The sequence below is a fragment of the Coregonus clupeaformis genome, unplaced genomic scaffold (assembly GCF_020615455.1).
Source record: "Coregonus clupeaformis isolate EN_2021a unplaced genomic scaffold, ASM2061545v1 scaf0696, whole genome shotgun sequence".
NCBI lineage: Eukaryota > Metazoa > Chordata > Actinopteri > Salmoniformes > Salmonidae > Coregonus > Coregonus clupeaformis.
Window position 1 is genome coordinate 213,764 of NW_025534151.1, and position 21,572 is coordinate 235,335.

Here is a 21,572-nt window from a genome sequence, read left to right on the forward strand (position 1 = left end):
CCCACTGATATCGCCAACTACTTTAATGATTTTTTCATTGGCAAGATTAGTAAATTTAGGCATGACATGCCAACTACACATTCTGAACCTACACATCCATGCATAACTGACCAAATTACGAAAGACAACTATTGTCATTTTTTATTCCATGAAGTGAGTGTGGAAGAGGTGAAAAAAGTATTGTTGTCTATCAACAATGACAAACCACCTGGGTCTGACAACTTGGATGGAAAATTACTGAGGATGATAGTGGACTATACTGCCACTCCTATTTGCCATCTCTTCAATCTAAGCCTACAGCAAAGTGTGTGCCCTCAGTCCTGGAGGGAAGTAAAATTCCTTCCGCTAACAAGAATAACAAAGCACCCTTTTTCTGGCTCAAACAGCCGACCAATCAGTCTGTTACCAACCCGTAGTAAACTTTTGGAAAAAATGGTGTTTGACCAGATACAATGCTATTTCCCAGTAAAGAAATGAACAACAGAAGGGCATTCGGGCATATGGCACTTACACAAATGACTGAGGATTGGCTGAGAGAAGATTTATAATATAAAGATTGTGGGAGCTGTTTTGTAAGACTTCAGTGCAGCTTTTGACATTATCAATCATAATCTGCTGCTGGAAAAACGTATGCGTTATGAATTTACATCCCCTGCTATATTGTGGATCGAGAGTTACCTGTCTAACAAAACACAGAGGGTGTTCTTTAATGGAAGCCTCTCCAACATAATCCAATTAGAGTCAGGCATTCCCCGGGGCAGCTGTCTAGGCCCCTTACTTTTTAAAATCTTTACTAATGACCTGCCACTGTCTCTGAGTAAAGCCTGTGTGTCTATGTATGCTGATGACTCAAAACTATACACATCAGCTACCACAGCAAGTGAAATCATTGCAACACTTAACAAAGAGCTGCAGTCAGTTTCAGAATGGGTGGCAAGAAATAAGTTAGTCCTAAATATTTCAAAAACTAAAAGCATTGTATTTGGGACAAATCATTCACTAAACCCTAAACCTCAACTAAATCTTGTAATGAATAATGTGGAAATTGAGGAAGTTGAGGAGACTAAACTGCTTGGAGTAACCTGGATTGTAAACTGTCATGGTCAAAACATATTGATGCAACAGTAGCTAAGATGGGGAGAGGTCTGTCCATAATAAAGTCGCTATTCTGCCCTTTTTAACAACGCTATCAAGAAGGCAGGTCCTACAAGCCCTAGTTTTGTCGCACCTGGACTACTGTCCAGCCATGTGAATGACTTCATCACTACGTGTATTTGTGAGAAGTATTGACATGTTGAATGCACCGAGCTGTCTGTTTAAACTACTAGCACACAGCTCAGACACCCAACATACCCCACAAGACATGCCACCAGAGGTCTATTCACAGTCCCCAAGTCCAGGACAGACTATTGGAGCGCACAGTACTAAATAGAGCCATGACTACATGGAACTCTATTCCACATCAAGTAACTCATGTAAGCAGTAAAATCTGCTTAAGAAACAGATAAAAATACACCTTATTGAACAGCGGGGACTGTGAAGAGACACTCACACACAGGCACAGACACACGCATACACACACACACACGATAACATATCGCACTATACACACACGTACATGGATTTTGTGTTGTAGATATGTAGTAGTAGAGTAGTGGCCTGAGGGCACACACTTGTGAAATCTGAAATATAATGTAATGTTTTTAATTGTATATAACTGCCTTAATTTTGCTGGAACCCAGGAAGAGTAGCTGCTGCCAAGGCAGCAGCTAATGGGATCCAAATAAATACAAATACAAATACATGTGCCACAAAGATCAGGTCTGAAATATCAAATGGCCTTTCTCTGAATAGTGAGGTAATGACTAGCAAAAACATGTGAAGATGGCCCGCGGTGTGCCACCCTGCCATGGTTATTGGGCGGAAGGTAATGGCTCACACAGAGAGGCCAGGTGCTGTAGCCAGGTAGAGAGGAGAACCCAGCGTGTTCCTGCACACTCAGCTGCAATCAGCACTTATGCCTGCCTGGGTCCTGTTCAGTCGGGCACACAGTAGAAAAATGTCTTACAACGGAAAACGAAAATCTGCATTGTTATTGGACAGTTCACGGTAGTACCTTCCCGTTTCACTCTGTTTCAAAACTCATACAGAAAGGACATGTGCTGTAGCCAGGTAGAGAGGAGAGCCCAGCGTGTTGCTAGTGCAAACTCAGCTACACACTTTTCCTCTTTCAAAGACGGTGAGGTCGTGACACATTGTGTGTGTTCCACATGACACCCTATTCCCTATATAGTGAACTACTTTTGACCAGTGCCCCATACACTACTTTTGACCAGTGCTCCATAGGCCCTGGTCAAAAGTAGTGCACTATATAGGGAATAGGGTGCCATTAGGGATGCAGACAGGATAGGCTCTCAGGGGATTTGGTTAGCTGCTCAACCTAGCATGCAGGTAGTGGTACCACACGGGCCCCATGGGAATCAGGGCTGTGAGAGAGGTGGGGTGGGGAATGGAGGGAGAGGAAGAATATGGCGAGGGGCAGATAGGATGCTTACACATTCTGGATGGGGGGTGAGGGGTGGTGTATGGGAAATATTGTTTAATTTGATGGAGATTAGTGACTTCTGCTGCTATTAGTGTAGCAGCAATGCTAATATTGTGTCAACTATTATTCGTCTGTTACCGTGGTAACTTGGCTAACGGGCTGATTTTCAGAGGGATTCCAGGGTTTTCTCTTGTATAATGCTGAGAAATACAAATGAATTCGAAAGTTTAGCCAACTTTGCTTTCAGAAAATTGCAAATGAGGCCTTCTTGTTGGTGTCTCTCCCATATATGCTTTTAAATGGACTTGTGCGCGCGTGTGTGTGTGCACGTATATGTCTGTATTTCTATGTTCTACCAGAATGTGTGTGTGTGTCTGTCTGTGTGTGGAGAGGTGGCGGGTTCACAGTTTAGTTAATGAAAACACTCCTCTGAGTTTGGCGATAGGTGCCCACCGAGGGGTGTAAGGGGGGTAATGGGGAGGGGGGTTTAGTAATGAGGTAATGGCCGCCCACTGTTCAACAACAGAGCCTAATGTTGCCATGGGGAGTTGTGGGCGACCCCCGCGTATGTCCTCTTCGTTAAAAGCACCAACCTTTGAATCACACACAGACACACAAACGTGCACAAACACACACAGACACATGCATGTATGCACGTATGTATGTGTACAAGCACGCTGGCACACATGCGCACACACACATACAGTGGGGAAAAAAAGTATTTAGTCAGCCACCAATTTTAAGTTCTCCCACTTAAAAAGATGAGAGAGGCCTGTAATTTTCATCATAGGTACACGTCAACTATGACAGACAAATTGAGGGAAAAAAATCCAGAAAATCACATTGTAGGATTTTTAATGAATTTGTTTGCAAATGATGGTGGAAAATAAGTATTTGGTCACCTACAAACAAGCAAGATTTCTGGCTCTCACAGACCTGTAACTTCTTCTTTAAGAGGCTCATCTGTCCTCCACTCGTTACCTGTATTAATGGCACCTGTTTGAACTTGTTATCAGTATAAAAGACACCTGTCCACAACCTCAAACATTCACACTCCAAACTCCACTATGGCCAAGACCAAAGAGCTGTCAAAGGACACCAGAAACAAAATTGTAGACCTGCACCAGGCTGGGAAGACTGAATCTGCAATAGGTAAGCAGCTTGGTTTGAAGAAATCAACTGTGGGAGCAATTATTAGGAAATGGAAGACATACAAGACCACTGATAATCTCCCTCGATCTAGGGCTCTACGCAAGATCTCACCCCGTGGGGTCAAAATGATCACAAGAACGGTGAGCAAAAATCCCAGAACCACACGGGGGGGACCTAGTGAATGACCTGCAGAGAGCTGGGACCAAAGTAACAAAGCCTACCATCAGTAACACACTACGCGCCAGGGACTCAAATCCTGCAGTGCCAGACGTGTCCCCCTGCTTAAGCCAGTACATGAAGTTTGCTAGAGTGCATTTGGATGATCCAGAAGAGGATTGGGAGAATGTCCATATGGTCAGATGAAACCAAAATAGAACTTTTTGGTCAAACTCAACACGTCGATGTTTGAGGTCAAAGAATGCTGAGTTGCATCCAAAGAACACCATACCTACTGTGAAGCATGGGGGGTGGAAACATCATGCTTTGGGGCTGTTTTTCTGCAAAGGGACCAGGGACGACTGATCCGTGTAAAGGAAAGAATGAATGGGGCCATGTATCGTGAGATTTTGTGAAAACCTCCTTCCATCAGCAAGGGCATTGAAGATGAAACGTGGCTGGGTCTTTCAGCATGACAATGATCCCAAACACACCGCCCGGGAAACGAAGAGTGGCTTCGTAAGAAGCATTTCAAGGTCCTGGAGTGGCCTAGCCAGTCTCCAGATCTCAACCCCATAGAACATCTTTGGAGGGAGTTGAAAGTCTGTGTTGCCCAGCGACAGCCCCAAAACATCACTGCTCTAGAGGAGATCTGCATGGAGGAATGGGCCAAAATACCAGCAACAGTGTGTGAAAACCTTGTGAAGACTTACAGAAAACATTTGACCTGTGTCATTGCCAACAAAGGGTATATAACAAAGTATTGAGAAACTTTTGTTATTGACCAAATACTTATTTTCCACCATAATTTGCAAATAAATTCATTAAAAATCCTACAATGTGATTTTTGGAATTTGTTTTCTCATTTTGTCTGTCGTAGTTGACGTGTACTTATGATGGAAATTACAGGCCTCTCTCATCTTTTTAAGTGGGAGAACTTGCACAATTGGTGGCTGACTAAATACTTTTTTCCCCCACTGTACATACACACACACACACACACAAGTACTCTTGGAATTGCCGGCTGCGGTGGAACGTTACAGATATTCCAGCAGTGTGTGTAGAATTCAGGCCGTTTGGCCTCTCAACTCAGCGGCTGGCACTGATGTTTTTCTCCAATTTTTCTATGTCTCTCTGGAACTTATTAATCTAAATCAGTGGTGGAAAAAGTACTCAATTGTCATACTTGAGTAAAAGTAAAGATACCTTAATAGAAAATGACTGAAGTAAAGTGAAAGTCACCCAGTGAAATACTACTTGAGTAAAAGTCTAAAAGTATTTGGTTAAAAATATACTTAAGTATCAAAAGTAAAAGTATAAATCATTTCAAATTCTATATAATGTATTGAGCAAACCAAGCGGCACCATTTTCTTGTTTTTTTATTATTATGGATATCCAGGGGCACACTCCAACATAATTTACAAACAAAGCATGTGTGTTTAGTGAGTCCACCAGATCAGCGGCAGACCCCCTGGTTCGATTCCAGGCTGTATCACAACCGGCCGTGATTGGGAGTCCCATAGGGCGGCGCACAATTGGCCCAGCGTTGTCTGGGTTTGGCCGGTGTAGGCCGTCGTTGTAAATAATAATTTGTTCTTAACTGACTTGCCTAGTTAAATAAAGGTAAAATAAATAATAAATACAATAAATTCTAAATGTAACGAGTACTTTTGGGTGTCAGGGAAAATAATGAATGGAGTAAAAAGTACATTATTTTCTTTAGGAATGTAGTGAAGTAAAAGTAAATAGAAAAGTAAAGTACAGATACCACAAAATCTACTTAAGTAGTACTTTAAAGTACTTTTATTTAAGTACTTTACACCACTGATCTAAATGGAGCGGCGTACAGTCCATTTCCTTGACATACACATGCATTGCATAGTCATCGTTCAATTGACATTGCTGTTAGTGCTTTGAACATACTGTACATGCATGGGCTCGTTTGTCAGTCACATACTAAGTGCAGTAGGATAGGTTGCGGAGAGGTTGTGGATAGGTTGCCGAAGCATTTAAGTTCCCCACCTCATAACAGGGCCATGTGCTGATTGGAACAGGTGAGAAGGAGGGGGGGGTTGATGTCAATAGCGTTTTCACGGCAAACAGCTGGACTGGTTTATTTAAACACACCCAGGGGTGGGCGTGCAAGGGGGGAGTTGGGGGGACCAAGGGGAGGGGAAGCTGACCTGAGAATGACACCCGGGAGGCGGGTTTAGGGGCCATTTACGACCAGGGAGCCCAGACTGAGGAGCGCTCGTTTATTTTAATCCTCACAGGAGAGGCGTGTCACCATGCTGAGGCTCCAGCTCTGCAGCCTGCAGTGAGACGAGAACAGATGCCACCGCACCAAATTAGCTAAAGGAGGATATTTCAGTTGTTGGGGTTGTTCTTGAGGGCATTCCTTTAAACAAAAAATGCTTTTCGGGCTGTGTTTTTATGTGTAAATTTGATGGTGCATGGTGGTGAGGTATTATTTGTAAAGTTGTGTATCAGGGTTGGGGTTCATTCCATTTCTATTCAGGAAGTTAAAGTAAAGTGAAGGCTTTTCAATGCAATACTTCCTGAGATGATTTAATTGAAATGGAATTGACCCCAACCCATTGGATACCCCGACTGTATCTAGAAGTGACTACTATAGGTGCTTACTTCACTACACACTAAGCATACAAGTTCATATCATACAAAGCCGTCGTAAAATAATGTTTTTCTTGTGGAGGGTTTTTACGACACGTCTAGCTCTAGTCAGAAGAATAGGCCTCTATTGTGGGAATGGGAGCCAGAGAGGGGTGGATAGTCGCACTTATTGTGTGGTGGGAAGCGGAGGGCTGAAGCAGGGCCATAAACACAGTCCCATGGTGTGAAGGGTTCGTGCAGGGGTGAAACTTTTAACTCCCTAACAGAGGACGCAGCCTTGGCCACGCCGCATGGCGCTCTGTTCCCCCTTTCATTGGCTGCTTAAAATGCGGAGCTAGGGGGTGTGTGGTGCCGCCCGGGCTCCCAGAACAACAGAGCGCCCCACAGCCTCTCCACCCCTCTATCTCTCTCTACTTCGAGACCCCTAACACTACATACACCCCCTGTGCTCCCCACCATGATTCGTCACAGTATCATCAAGGATATGTACTTCTTGTGGTTTTTGTGGAAGCACTCTGGCCTAAGGCACTTTGCGCCTCATTTGTCAAAGCTTTGTTGATATGAAAGTAATTGGTTCTCCTTTATTTTTGTGGTTCTATCATCCAAAGCATCACCTAATAGCCACATTTTATTGTCTGATAGAGAGATACAGTATGTTATTACACTGAAAAAGCATGCGGCTCAAGACAGGCTTCATCATATGCCTGTTTTGCTAGTTCAGTTTGTCCTCTGCCTCTTCTCCTCACTTCTGTCTTAGTATCGTCTTCTCCCCCTCATCTTCACCCCCCTCCACTCCTCCTCCCGCCCCCTGCTTCTGCCTTTTTTCGGGCCCTGCTGAAAGGAGTGGTGTGGCTTTTGTTTTCCTGAAAAGGAAACCCGTTCCTCCCCTTTTCTCTTTTCTCTTTTTTTTTAAGAAAAAGATGAAATGGAACCATCCCACCAGGGGTTAAAAGGCAGGGGACATAAATCAAGTTGGAACCACTGAGCTTTCACTCCCCCGGGTCGGCGGGGGTCGCGGGGCGGGTTCACAAGGCTTTAAGCTGAGCAAGACCAGAGTGCTCCTCTGCCGAGGGCGCCGGGTCACGGGGCCGCCAGGGGTCAAAGGTCAGGGGTCTGCATACCAGGATGATGGCTTTCAAGAGCACAATTATATTTAGAGAGGACGTGTATGAATGTAGGACAACTCTCTGCAAACATAGCTATTCCATAATGCACCTAAGCTATCCCACTGCAGAGAGATTTAGTTGTATGAGCTTTGTTTGGATGTGTGCTAAGGGATGGTACACTAAAAAACTATACTAGTACTTTAGGACTTTACTTTATCAGTGCATGGTGTATTTTATGTAATGAAAAGCTAAATAGAATTTTGCTGTGACATGAAATGTTTTGGACTTAAAGGACCAACATTTTTAGAGACAGTATATCAAGTGTCTACTGTACTGGTAGGTATCAAAGAAGTATATGCTTGCACCAGCAGCGTCCGTTTGCTATGAACTCCATAGATATTCCAGGTGTTTGGTTTGGTAAGAATCACAGTTACTGTCCAAGAAGCAATTTTTTCTTTGAAAGCCACAGCTTGAGAGGGACGTTGAGGTTTCCATGTTCTTTAAGTGAAGTGTAGACCAGACGCCTGGACAACGTCAGGCAACCATCGCCCCCGACAGCGAGTATTTTTCTTCTTCTCATAACGCCAAAGTGAATGAATGCTTTTCCTCTGTGGTCCCAAACAGTACATTGAAATCATATGCTGCTCGCCAGGCCTCATTTTATAACGTGTTGCTGTCTTCTCTCTCCTCCACCCCCCTCCCCCCATTCCCTCCCTCTCTCATTCCCTCTCTTTCAGGTTCATCAACGCGAGACGGAAGAATAGTACAGCCCATGATCGACCAGTCCAATAGAGCAGGCAAGTCTGCCGTCAAATTTGAATGGTTTCATTGAATGTGGTAAAGTTGTTTCAATTCAAGTCAACGCAGGAATATGAACTCGTCAAGAAAACATTTGTCAAGAAAACAGATCAACATACATTTACAAAAATCTTGAATTTAATAAAATAAAATAAAAACCTCTCAAAATGTAAACATAAATTAAAACATAAATGTAATCAGTTTTTGACAAAACAAACAAAACAGCTCAAGGCCTGTGTACTTCTCCTGCTACTATCGCCAGCCTTGCCCCTTCTGGTCTTCAATGTGTTTAACTGAACGGACGGACTTAACTATGGGAGTGAATGGCCACTAAAACCCAGCGGATTAGCCCAGACAAAGACACTAATCACTTTGACTGGCCAGTCCATTGAAAGTTTAACCTTGGATTAAAAACAAACAAGGAGCAAGTGAAACTGAAGCTAAAATATGACCAGTCATTTGCCCTTGCTTTTTTTACAAATTGACATTTAATTTCAGAATTACTACTTTTTGATAAAAACACATATTGACTACTGTAAAAAGTTGTTGAGTAGGACTTTGGTTTACTTCGTTAGTCTCTCTCTCTCTTCCTCTCTCTCTCTCCCCCCTCTCTCTCTCTCCCCCTCTCTCTCTCTCCCCCCTCTCTCTCTCTCCCCCTCTCTCTCTCTCTTCCTCTCTCTCTCCCCCTCTCTCTCTCTCTCACCCCTCTCTCTCCCCCCCTCTCTCTCTCTCTCTCTCCCCCCTCTCTCGCTTCCTCTCTCTCTCCCCCTCTCTCTCTCTCTCTCTCTCTCCCCCCTCTCTCTCTCTCCCCCCTCTCTCTCTCTCTCTCTCTCTCTCCCCCCCTCTCTCTCTCCCCCCTCTCTCTCTCCCCCCTCTCTCCCCCCCCCCCCTCTCTCTCTCTTCCTCTCTCTCTCGCTTCCTCTCTCTCCCTCTCTGCTAAAGACAGAGCAGTCCCCTGGCACATGCCTTGTTTTGGAGCTGCTGTAAAATGTATGACCTGTGATGAGGGTTAGGGGTTAGGGGTTAGGGTTGCATTAGGGGGACTCTGTAAAGTTCAAAGACAGACCGAGGAGCATGAACTGTTGCTCCGGCTCATGTAACCAGAACCAGCTTCTCTACCTGAGGCTGCCTACACTTTTATGATATGAGGGAGACAGAAAGCCGAATCACAGCCCGTTCTGTCCTATCCTTCCTCCGCCACTAATTGTTCCATAAGCGATAGTGGATGATTTAAATAGTAACCTGGTGGAAAAGTAGTTCCTTAATTACGTACTGTAATCATGGTTAAGCGGTTTGCTTAAACGCGTGTTTAATGAGTCAAAGTGTTGTTATAGTTACTTGTCTCCCATTTACAGTGCTGCTGTGTAATTCGAGGTAATTACGTTCTAGTTGCCAGAACAGTAAGCTATTTGCTGATATCAACTTGCTCTTACACAGCATAAGCCTTAAGGACAATTTGATATTAACTCTTACCAATACATACTAAGTCATTTGCTAGTAATTAAGCCTGTTGATGAATAAAATGACCTCCCAAATGATCTTGTAATTAGAGGATAATAGAGAGCAAATAACAGGACAGACCAAACCGGGAGAGGGAGGGGGGACGTTTTATGGGGGTGCACCGGTAATTAAAACTTATGTAAGATTTTAATGAGCATTTCTTTCTGTCTTGGCCTGTGTTTTTTCGCCAGTGACTGGAGGAGGGCCCTACACCCCAGATGGTCAACCAATGGGAGGGTTCGTCATGGACGGCCAGACACACATGGGAATCAGACCACCTGGTAAAGACTCCTATCTCTTAACTCCTACGTCCCAGACACACACATGCACGCATGCACACACATGCAGGCACGCACGCACGCACGCACGCACCACACACACACACACACACACACACACACACACACACACACACACACACACACACACACTTTTGAATCCCTCTAACACACACCATGGACCTGACTGGTTCCCATGCACCCCTCTCCTGTCACAGTATAATTTGCTCACCCTATCTCTCCTGCATTCCCTCTCCCCCCACCTTGCCGAGACACGGTCTTGACCAGGTGTGATTGGTCACATTGCAATATTTGCATTGCCTCACCTCACTGACCCAAATAATAAGTCTTTGTCCTCTTTATCTCTGTCCCCCTTCTCTTCCCCCATCCTCACTCACACCTCTCTAATTTGTCCCTCTTCTCTCCCCGTAGGACCCATGGGTGGGATGGGCATGGGTATGGGCGTGGAGGGACAGTGGCACTACATGTGACCCCTCGCTAACGGACCCAGCACAGAGCCCAAGGGGACGCACTGTAAGTATCAAGCATCCACCTTAATGTAGAAGTGTTTAGAAACATATTCTATTCTTATTTACAATAAAAGTGACTCCAAAATGACACAAAACATTATTTACGATTCATTTCTATTGGGCACAAAATAATCTTAAACACAATCAAAACAAACAGCAAATGTATCCAACAAGTTTGTAGAGCCACAAGCTTGATGTAATTATCGCGTACTAGGAATATGGGACCAAATGCTAAACTTTTGACTACTTTACTACACATGTAAGTGAATTTGTCCCAATACTTTTGGTCCCCTAGAATGGGGGGACTATGTACAAAAAGTGCTGTAATTCCTAAACGGTTCACCTTCAAATTAAAGCTGACAGTCTGCACTTTAACTTCATAGTCATTGTATCATTTAAAATCCAAAGTGCTGGAGTAAAGAGCCAAAACAACAAAAAATGTGTCACTGTCCCAAGCTCACTGTATCATGAAGAATGTATAAGGCATGCACACTAAGTGGTATGCTAGCACGGACCCACGAAGCAAAAGGCTACTGTTTATAAATGCAGCATAAGCTACTGCCACATTGCAGTAGGATGAAAAAAGGCTGGCAAAAGCTAATTGACTTTGTCTAAATTAAATATGTATACGCCAGTGGTGTGACCAATTGATTTATTTGACTGGTCTTGTGGACAGAAATAATGACCTTTCATTGCTCCCGCTTCTCACACACACTGTGGGAAAGAACCTGTTATGGCTGTCCACTTTCAAAGGGTCTACCATCGGAAAAAAGAAAGCATAGTTCTGTTTCTCAGATGTGCATATTTGATGTTTGTTTAGAAACAACCAAAGTGGATGCTCAATGAAAAACCATAGTGCTAACGAATTTCTCATGTAAAATGGTTAATGGGGTGGGAAGTGGCATCTGAAATCCTATGGGAGCAGAAGTAAGACAGACAGACTGAGAGTCAGTCTTCCTCTGCCGTCTATTGAGTGTTGGTGGCATCCAGCTCCCCTCACAGTTACATTTCGGCCTTATAGAGTGGCTAATTAAGCTAAAGTGCTCAAAGATTGCAGGGGTCAATTAATCATAAGAGATGAGCAATATTATTTTACGTCCCATTGAATGAATTGATCATTAACGAGGGACATAAAACGGTTTCCCCTCTTATTTGATTACAGGGCTCCAGTTCCTTCATAAGCTATTTTCATTAGCTCGGCGAATGGGGAAGATTAGCGAGCCGTTTACGGCCGAGACTTGAGAGAGACTCGGGACTCGGCGGTTTTTCTAATACGATCACTCTGCAACATTACTCCGAACCAAAGTCAATTAAAGACTTCTCAGAAGGAGCATTGCTTTCTTCCCGCTCGCGATTATCGAGCTTATGGGTCCTTGGGAAACAATGCACCTGTCAGTTCGGATCCGAAGCAAGCCATGCAGAAGCCCCCGGACCCCTCCGTCCCTGGTCGTTTGGCCCCCTTTCTTTCTGTCTTTTCTTCTTCTTCCGCAAAATTAGCCAAGGCTGGGCAACATCGTCCTTTTCCCTTCCCAGACAATAGGCGATTACGGGCCCACAAATTAATAACGAGCGTACAGGATTATTTCCCCCCGTAAAAATGTTTCTCTCTACCCAGAAACCCCCTCAGGCATCCTTTGGTGAACTTCCTCACTGACCCCTGTGCGTCGCTCTAACACCGCTGGAGGCCATTGTTTAAAGGAGCCCTCCGCCAATTATTTGGCCGAGGTTTGCTAACATCGTTCCGATGGGTCAGGGTTGCCATCTTTTGAGGGGAGGATCGGTAAAGGGACTAACAGGAGAAAGAAAGGAAACGAAAGAGAAGAAAGAGAAAATAAGGCTTCAGGGGCGTTTAGCCTCTGCTCTCCATCGGGAAGTAGCGCCTGTTGATTGGGTCCCCCGGTGTCAGTGAAACAGAATGGGTCAGCCGCGCTGCTCTCTTGCTCAGCCGCAGACTACTGCACTCTAGCCGGCTCTAAATGCCTGACCAATGGCCTCTTTTTCCTCCCTCCTCCTCTCCTCTCCTTTCCTTCATGAACACTGATCTAAGAGTTAGCGGGATAGGTGAAATCCATTTGTCACGACATGTCACCCAATTGTAGTGCTGCTTAACTGCACACAACACAACTGCTTCACTTTACCTCTTTTTTATGTATAGTACATGTCTCTGTGGGAGTTAAAGTAACAGTGCACAGTGCTGTAGTTTTAAACTAACACTACACAGTGTTATAGTGTTAAAGTAACACTACACAGTTTTATTGTTAAAGTATCTTGTTCACACTGGTGTTGTTTTCAGTTTTACTCATTGTTTGTTTTTTCTTTGTTTTCCCACTAGAACTGCCAGGTATTCCCGAGGATGGCGTGTCCCATGGCTGTCCAATCAGCACGGATATGGGCATCGTTCTGACCTCCACTGGTGTCCCTACCATCACCTCTACCCTCCCACCAACCAGCCCCACCACTGGGGCATGATCTCTCGCTGCTGCCCCTCCCTCCGTGACTCTTCCGTGACCCAGCGATATCGATTGCGCGGGTGCCCAGCCTGAACTCACCACCATCGCCTGACTGTTTGTCAGTGGAGCCGGTGCCCCCCTTCTCCAACTCCCCCATTTCTTCAAGTGGTTCGGTCTGAGTAGCCACTGTTGCTGAACCACCACCCTGACTATCGAGGCCTTGAAACCCCATCATGCCTTGTAAGGACTTCTGACGTTGTGAGGACTTCCCTTCTGGGGACTACAATTACTGGAGCTCTCCAGTGGATACTTCGATACTCTGTTAATTCAACCAATACAAACAAACAATTCGTCCTTAACTTTCCCCCCCTCTGCTGCATGGCATGGACAGTTATAGAGGGTGGAGACACTCTTGTCTTGGCAGTGGACTTGTACCAAGAGAAGAAGCCGATGTCTGTATTTCCTGGGGGGTCGTTTTAAAACAACAGACACCCTGGAAACCATTTTTTTTTTTTTATAATGAAATTGTTGTAATTCTGGAAAATGACAATAAGGTGAGGCAATAGTGTGCTGTTTACCGTTTTACCACAAACTCTACAGACGAGTAACGATAACTATTGCAAGTGCTCTGGTATTGCTTTGCCGTACTATGCTGTTTTTCAAAAAGGACTTGACTTGTTTAATTCACACTATGTGTGTGTCTTTTTTCATAGACTTTTATCTCCTACCCCCACAAATCTGCATTTGAAAATAAAAAGAAATAACAGGACCCGTTTCTCTCAGTTTGCTGTATGAACAAACCAGAAAGGAACCATTTCCATGCTTTGAGGTCCTGTCAAACAATTTATATTATGTGGTAACGAGCTTTGTAACACTTAAATAACTAGAGTGTAATTACAGCGTTACAACACAGGTAGCCTATAGTAGTAATTACAGGGCTACTAACAGGTATAAGTGCAACTCAATGTAAAGTGCTACCATAACCCCAGTTAGTAACCCAGACAGTTAGGAGGGTACAGCTTGGTACAGTACAGTGGTGGGAAAAAATGACACAGTAGATTTCCCATGCCTACCGCTGCCCCCTTCCCTGCCTCGCATGGGTAGTCTCCGTATTTACTGACTAATTAATTGTCTGATTCACCGACTGTGGTGGAAAGGGCTTATGCAGACACAGGTTGCGTCCCAAATGGCACCCTATCCCTTATATGGTGCACTTGTTTAACTAGGCCCCATAGGGCTCTGGTCAAAAGTGCCATATATTATAGGCAATGTGGTGCCATTTGGGATGCATCCACAGTGTTGGTGGTGGGGGTAAGAACAGAGCAGGGTCGCTATCTCTCGCTCTTTGGTTTCTCAGCTGCTGCATGAGGTGTGGCTGAAGGAAGCAGGCTGTTGAGGCCAAAAGGTTATTCTGCCAAACGGACGTTGTTGTCAAGTCCGAACCCCGGCGAGAACAGACCAGGTGGGCTTTGAAGGTCCACTAAATGAACAAGCACGTTGCTCTATTTCTTGTTTTTGTCTTTAATGGGTCAATATTAGTATCTTGGAATAATACATTATAAACTTGCCTAAGACCTATAGTCTCTCAGGTTTGAATGACAATGTGAGAAAAAAAGGTTTAACCAAAATCAACTTAACTGGAAGCTTTGTTTTGGCAAATAGAATGTTTGAGAATACTTCAGTATTTTTCTTTATTTAGGAAGAATAGAATATAAATTGAGGTTATATAGGGAAGCATAATGTGGTATAGATCTGGAACTCCCGCATCATTACCAATACAATATCTGCTGAAATGCACATCACTGAAATCCAGCCCCCCCAAACTGTGGCTACTTTTGCTGCAACTGGGACAAAAAAATATGCTGACACTAAAACATGAGATGTTATGCAGTATATAGACAGAGGTCTACTATTGATATAACATATTGTTATTGTGGCATCCTCCAGCATTGGAAAAGGCATACACTTCACTATCCACTACCAATATGCTTAATAGTGAGAAGGCCTTGATACAAATGAGTCTTCCTTGGAATTTGAGGGACTGAAAATATGCTGACACTTACTAAAAGCATGATCTTCTACTATAGACATAGGCCTACTATTTATATGATATCCTTTTGTGAGACTCTCCAGAGACAAATTATATACACTATCCACTACCAAGATACTAAATAGTGAGAAAAGCCTAGCTAGATACAAATGAGTCTTCCCTGGAATTTGAGGGGAAAGAAGAGATTTGCGTAAATCTGCCCCAAACACTTAAATGGAGAGATTAGTTCAATGCTCACGCTCTACTTCTCCCTCTCAATAGATGTGCTCTCCCAATCCTCTGGGAGTTCCCTAGATACACCTCATTTCAAAGCCGTGGCTACAAAGGAATCATTTATCTTCCCTCTTAAAATCAATTACTAATTTGGTGTGAGGACAGAAGGATATTGTGGAATTTCGGTTGGTTATCGACTTTTAGTCGAGATTATGGGTGAATGTGGCTGCCACAAATCTTTTTTACCACAAATGTAATTTAAAAATAAAATAGCACTCATAATGTTTAAGAAAATGTAACTCTTTCCTGTCATGTTTTCCCCCTAATCTCTCTGGTCCTCATGATTCCACTGCAAGTCTCACATTCCTGAGGACATGGTTGTCTACTCAATAAAGCCAATGAACTAAGTCCCATGTTTGACTGCCATCTTTAGGGGATTTTGGAAACTGCCTTCATCTGACTGTTTTTCCCATCTAAGGTTACGTTCCAAATGGCACCCTATTCCCTACATAGTACACTACTTTTGACCAGGGCCCATAGGGCTCTGGTCAAAACTAGTGCACAATATAATGAATAGGGTGCCATTTGGGACGCTACCTAAATGTGTGATTAGACATCAGTAGCAGATTTCCTCCAGCTGAGGATTCATCATGGCACTTCATTAAATATGCTAAAGTGCAGTGTAAACAACAAATATAAAATACATCAAGTTTGTGTGGGGCCACTTTAGGGATTATGGTGTGTGGCAATTTCAGTGTTGATTTATTACTCTGTAACAAATTCTGAACTAAGCTCAAATCAATCAACAAAGTAGTGATATACAGTGCCTTCGAAAGTATTCATACCCCTTTACTTTTTCTACAGTGTTGTGTTACAGGCCGAATTTTAAATTAATTAAATTGCGATTTTGTGTCACTGACTTATGTGTCAATAAGTATTCAACCCCTTTGTTATGGTAAGCCTAAATACGTTTAGGAGTAAAAAATTAGCTTTCAAGTCACATAATAAGTTGCATGGATTCATTCTGTGTTCAATAATAGTGTTTAACATTGTTTTTGAATGACTACCTCATCTCTGTACCCCCACATGCAATTATCTGTAAGGTCCCTCAGTCAAGCAGTGAATTTCAAACACAGATTCAACCACAAAGACCAGGGAGGTTTTCCAATGCCTCGCAAAGAGGCAACTATTGGTAGAAAAAAAAGCAGACATTGAATATCCCTTTGAGCATGGTGAAGTTATTAATTACACTTTAGATGGTGTATCAATACACCCAGTCACTACAAAAGATACAGGTGTCCTCCTAACTCAGTTGCCGGAGAGGGCTAAGGAAACCGCTCAGGGATTTCACCATGAGGCCAATGGTGACTTTAAAACAGTTACAGAGGCTGTGATAGGAGAAAACTGAGGATGGATCAACAACATTGTAGTTACTCCACAATACTAACCTAATTGACAGAGCGAAAAGAAGGAAGCCTGTAGAGAATACAAATATTCTGTTTGCAATAAGGCACTAAAGTAAAACTGTGAAAAATGTGGCAAAGAAATGAATGTTATGTTTGGATAAAATCCAACACAACACATCACTGAGTACCACTCTTCATATTTTTCAAGCATGGTGGTGGCTGCATCATGTTATGGGTATGCTTGTCATTAGCGACTAGAAAGACTCAAAGCTGGAATCGCTCAAAGGTAATTATAACATGTATTGAATACTTATGGAAATGAGATATTTCTGTATTTTATTTTCAATACATTTGCAAACATTTCTAAAAACATGTTTTCACATTGTTATTATGAAACTTTGTGTAGATGGGTGAGAATTTTGTTTATATAATCAATTCTGAATTCAGGCTGTAACACAACAAAATGTGGAATAAGTCGAGGGTAAATCCTTTTGAAAGCACTGTATCTAGTCCATCTAATCTATCACAATGAATTATATCAAGTTTCATTTTAATTTAGAGCTTTTAACAGTAATTTGTCACAAACGTAAAACCAAGAAACCCAGACTTAAAGATGCACAAAGTAATGCTAATGCGCAATCAAGATGAGGACTGGAGACATCTCAGAGCCAGTGCTGTAAATATCCTTTGTATTTGAGGCAACTAGGAGAAGCAGTCACCCCTGAAACAATGGATGGAATCAGCAGGCCACGACCCTGGTGTCCTGGGGGCCCGACATGCAGTGACGGATGACTTGGTCTCCTGAGGTGGGTCACTGCTCTGGGTCTCTATGTGTCAAGGTGCTGCAGGGGGCTAAGGCATGGCCACTACCTCACCTCATCCTGGACCTACCAGAGGAGAGGGAAGACGAGGAAGGCGAAGATTTCCACTGACCATGGAAATACTTTATATGGGAATATTTCATTTAGTTCACTTCAGATTAGATAACTTACATTTTATGAATGAATTTCTGTTAATTTCAATTTCAATTAAATTAAATTTTATTAGATTCCATTCAAATCCATATAACAATCTCAGAGCAACTGCACAGAATAACGGATGCTACATTACTAGTTTTGCCTTCTGAATTCTCCATATAGTCACATGCAACGATTTCACAAGTCTTGACTAGTAAGGTCAATATCTCATACCAATGTTGTGAAGTTCAGAAGTGAACATTCCGTTAAAGGTATATAAGATTTTGACATAAAAATTCCTTGCAGACTAACATGCAACTATGGCATGCTGGTACAAGCAGCAGAAACTTCCAAAACATTGAAAGATGGTTAGGTTAAAGTTGTTATCAGGTTTCGAGTGACAGAGGAGTCAGACTGACAATGTTATCTCTGTGAGGGACAGATAGAGTGGCTAATATCTGTGCTGGTTGGCCACCCAAGGCAACTACTACCTTTATCCCCTCAAGAAAAATAATTTGGTCGTTATTTCAAACCTGCACAAAAACAATCAATCACTTGTCTGTGTTTAGTGTACAGGGCCGTTTTCTAATTAAATGTAAGGAAGGCTTAAAGAAAAATGCCAAATGTCAGAAAATATTCGGAAGAGGTATTTATGATGAATGTGGTGCTACTACGAAAAAAGGTCCTGTACAGTTAGATCACTGTTCTATGTTTATTTAAAAAATAAAATATATCAAATAAACCATTGTCATTAATGATGGACTCTCAAATGTTTGTATAATTTCAGACAGTCGTTTTAAAGTGGTGCTCACGAGCCAAAACAGACTCCGTTTTTTTGTGTACTACACCATCCAATTTTATACTAAGTCATTTCGTTTGATATATTAAAGCTACAATATGTAACTTTTTGGGCGACGACCAAATTCACATAAAACATTTGAGTTCTAGATCTGTCGTTTCTATTAAAGCAATTCTAAAAGCAATTCTATCTGCTCTATGTGAGCTATTTCTATGCTTCCCGTTCTTAAGTTTAGTTTTTGCGTCTTTTACTTTGGGTTTTGTACACCAGCTTCAAACAAATAACAAATACAATATTTTTGGTTATGGAAAAGATATGCCACAGCGATTTAGATGGTACAATGATTCTCTACACAATGACTGCTTGTTTTGTCACATAAACTGAAATTTGGCAAACTATTAGAATTTTTAGTAACCAGGAAATGGCAATTCAAGTGGAACAGTATGTTAGAATCCAATTTGTGCAATATGTTCACACAATTTGTTATGCTTAAGATTCGGACTTCATCTTTAACATGTATATACTTATAGATACAAGATGTAATATTCTTGGATTTCCAACCCCAACCTGAATAAACAAGGATGACAAGTTGAGATTAATGAAAGGCTGTCTGTGACAGGGCCATTTATTTGTCAAGAGTTCTGCTGGCTGAACTTTGCCAGTGTATTTACGCAGTGGCTGCTATGGGCCGGGCCCCTCAACCTACCTAATTGATAATGACCAATAAGTGATTATTGAAACCAAAACACATAGCCTTTTCTGTCTCTCTTGTCTGCTACTTCCTATATGGTGCTATTCAGCCCTTTTTTGTACTTCTCAGAGCCCTATGTAGTGCACTCACATTTGACAAGGGGGCCATAGGGCTCGGGTGAAAAGTAGTGCTATAATGAGGTGCTTTCAGTACACACCTTAGTGACTCTAGAATAGTGTCCATGGAATAGCTTCAATGTAACGTCATGTCTTCCAATGACTTGGATTAACCATACTATGCTACACTTACTTTAGCATATCCTTTTTTCAGTTGGTTTTCTAATCCTCTGCTAATGCCGTAGTATGAAGCGTGTCGATACAGGCAGTCAAAACATCATACAGTGTGCCTCCCCAATGGCACCCTTTCCCTATATAGTGCACTACTTTTGACCAGGCCCATAGGGCTCTGGGTCAAATGTATGCACTATATAGGAATAGGTGCCATCACCTAGACTCACAGTGTGTACATTGTAAACCTATAGTCCTCTCCAACAGATAATTAGTCTCTGAGAGTTGATGGGGTGTTGATGGGTTTTTGTCACCCTTTCGCAAGAGCGCAATCGGTAATGCACACGTAATCACTGGCCCAGGAGGTATGGAGATATTTTACTAGTCTCGAAGTTGGAAAAAAGTGTCACGGGGTGGATAATGAATAGGTTTGCAGTGTTTTCCTTTTTGGCAGATTTTCCGGTTACGCTAAAGGCTTGTGCATTCCAGACTTCTCTCCATAAGGCACTTTCCCTCCACAAGTACCCCAGCGGCCTCTTGTCTGACAGGTCCGTCGTACTCAACAGGCTTTGGGGTGGAGGGAGGGAGAGAGGTGTGTGTATGTGTGTATGTGCACGTGTGTATGTGTGTTCCATACAGTGGGGGGAAAAAAAAGTATTTAGTCAGCCACCAATTGTGCAAGTTCTCCTACTTAAAAAGATGAGAGGCCTGTAATTTTCATCATAGGTACACGTCCAACTACAGACAGACAAAATGAGAAGAAAAATAGCAGAAAATCACATTGTAGGATTTTTTTATTACATTTACATTTTACATTTTAGTCATTTAGCAGACGCTCTTATCCAGAGCGACTTACAGTCAGGAATCAAACCCACAACCCTGGCGTTGCAAACGCCATGCTCTATCAACTCAGTTGCTCTACCAACTGAGCTACATCCCTGCCGGCCATTCCCTCCCCTACACTGGACGACGCTGGGCCAATTGTGCGCCGCTCCATGGGCCTCCCGGTCGCGGCCGGTTAATGAATTTATTTGCAAATTATGGTGGAAAATAATTATTTGGTCAATAACAAAAGTTTCTCAATACTTTGTTATATACCCTTTGTTGGCAATGACACAGGTCAAACGTTTTCTGTAAGTCTTCACAAGGTTTTCCACACACTGTTGCTGGTATTTTGGCCCATTCCTCAATGCAGATCTCCTCTAGAGCAGTGATGTTTGGGGCTGTCGCTGGGCAACACGGACTTTCAACTCCCTCCAAAGATTTTCTATGGGGTTGAGATCTGGAGACTGGCTAGGCCACTCCAGGACCTTGAAATGCTTCTTACGAGCCACTCCTTCGTTTCCCGGGCGGTGTGTTTGGGATCATTGTCATGCATGAAAGACCCAGCCACGTTTCATCTTCAATGCCCTTGCTGATGGAAGGAGAGTTTTCACTCAAAATCTCACGATACATGGCCCCCATTCATTCTTTCCTTTACACGGATCAGTCGTCCTGGTCCCTTTGCAGAAAAACAGCCCCAAAGCATGATGTTTCCACCCACATGCTTCACAGTAGGTATGGTGTTCTTTGGATGCAACTCAGCATTCTTTGTCCTCCAAACACGACGAGTTGAGTTTTGACCAAAAAGTTCTATTTTGGTTTCATCTGACCATATGACATTCTCCCAATCCTCTTCTGGATCATCCAAATGCACTCTAGCAAACTTCAGACGGGCCTGGACATGTCTGGCTTAAGCAGGGGGACACGTCTGGCACTGCAGGATTTGAGTCCCTGGCGGCGTAGTGTGTTACTGATGGTAGGCTTTGTTACTTTGGTCCCAGCTCTCTGCAGGTCATTCACTAGGTCCCCCCGTGTGGTTCTGGGATTTTTGCTCACCGTTCTTGTGATCATTTTTGACCCCACGGGTGAGATCTTGCGTGGAGCCCCAGATCGAGGGAGATTATCAGTGGTCTTGTATGTCTTCCATTTCCTAATAATTGCTCCCACAGTTGATTTCTTCAAACCAAGCTGCTTACCTATT

The 21,572-nt window shown here is 43.0% G+C and overlaps 1 pseudogene; it reads left to right on the forward strand.

Annotated features, from left to right (window-relative positions):
• LOC123485454 overlaps positions 1–13,278 on the forward strand; it is a 34,994-nt pseudogene extending 21,716 nt beyond the window's left edge.
• The last annotated feature ends 8,294 nt before the right edge of the window (positions 13,279–21,572 follow it).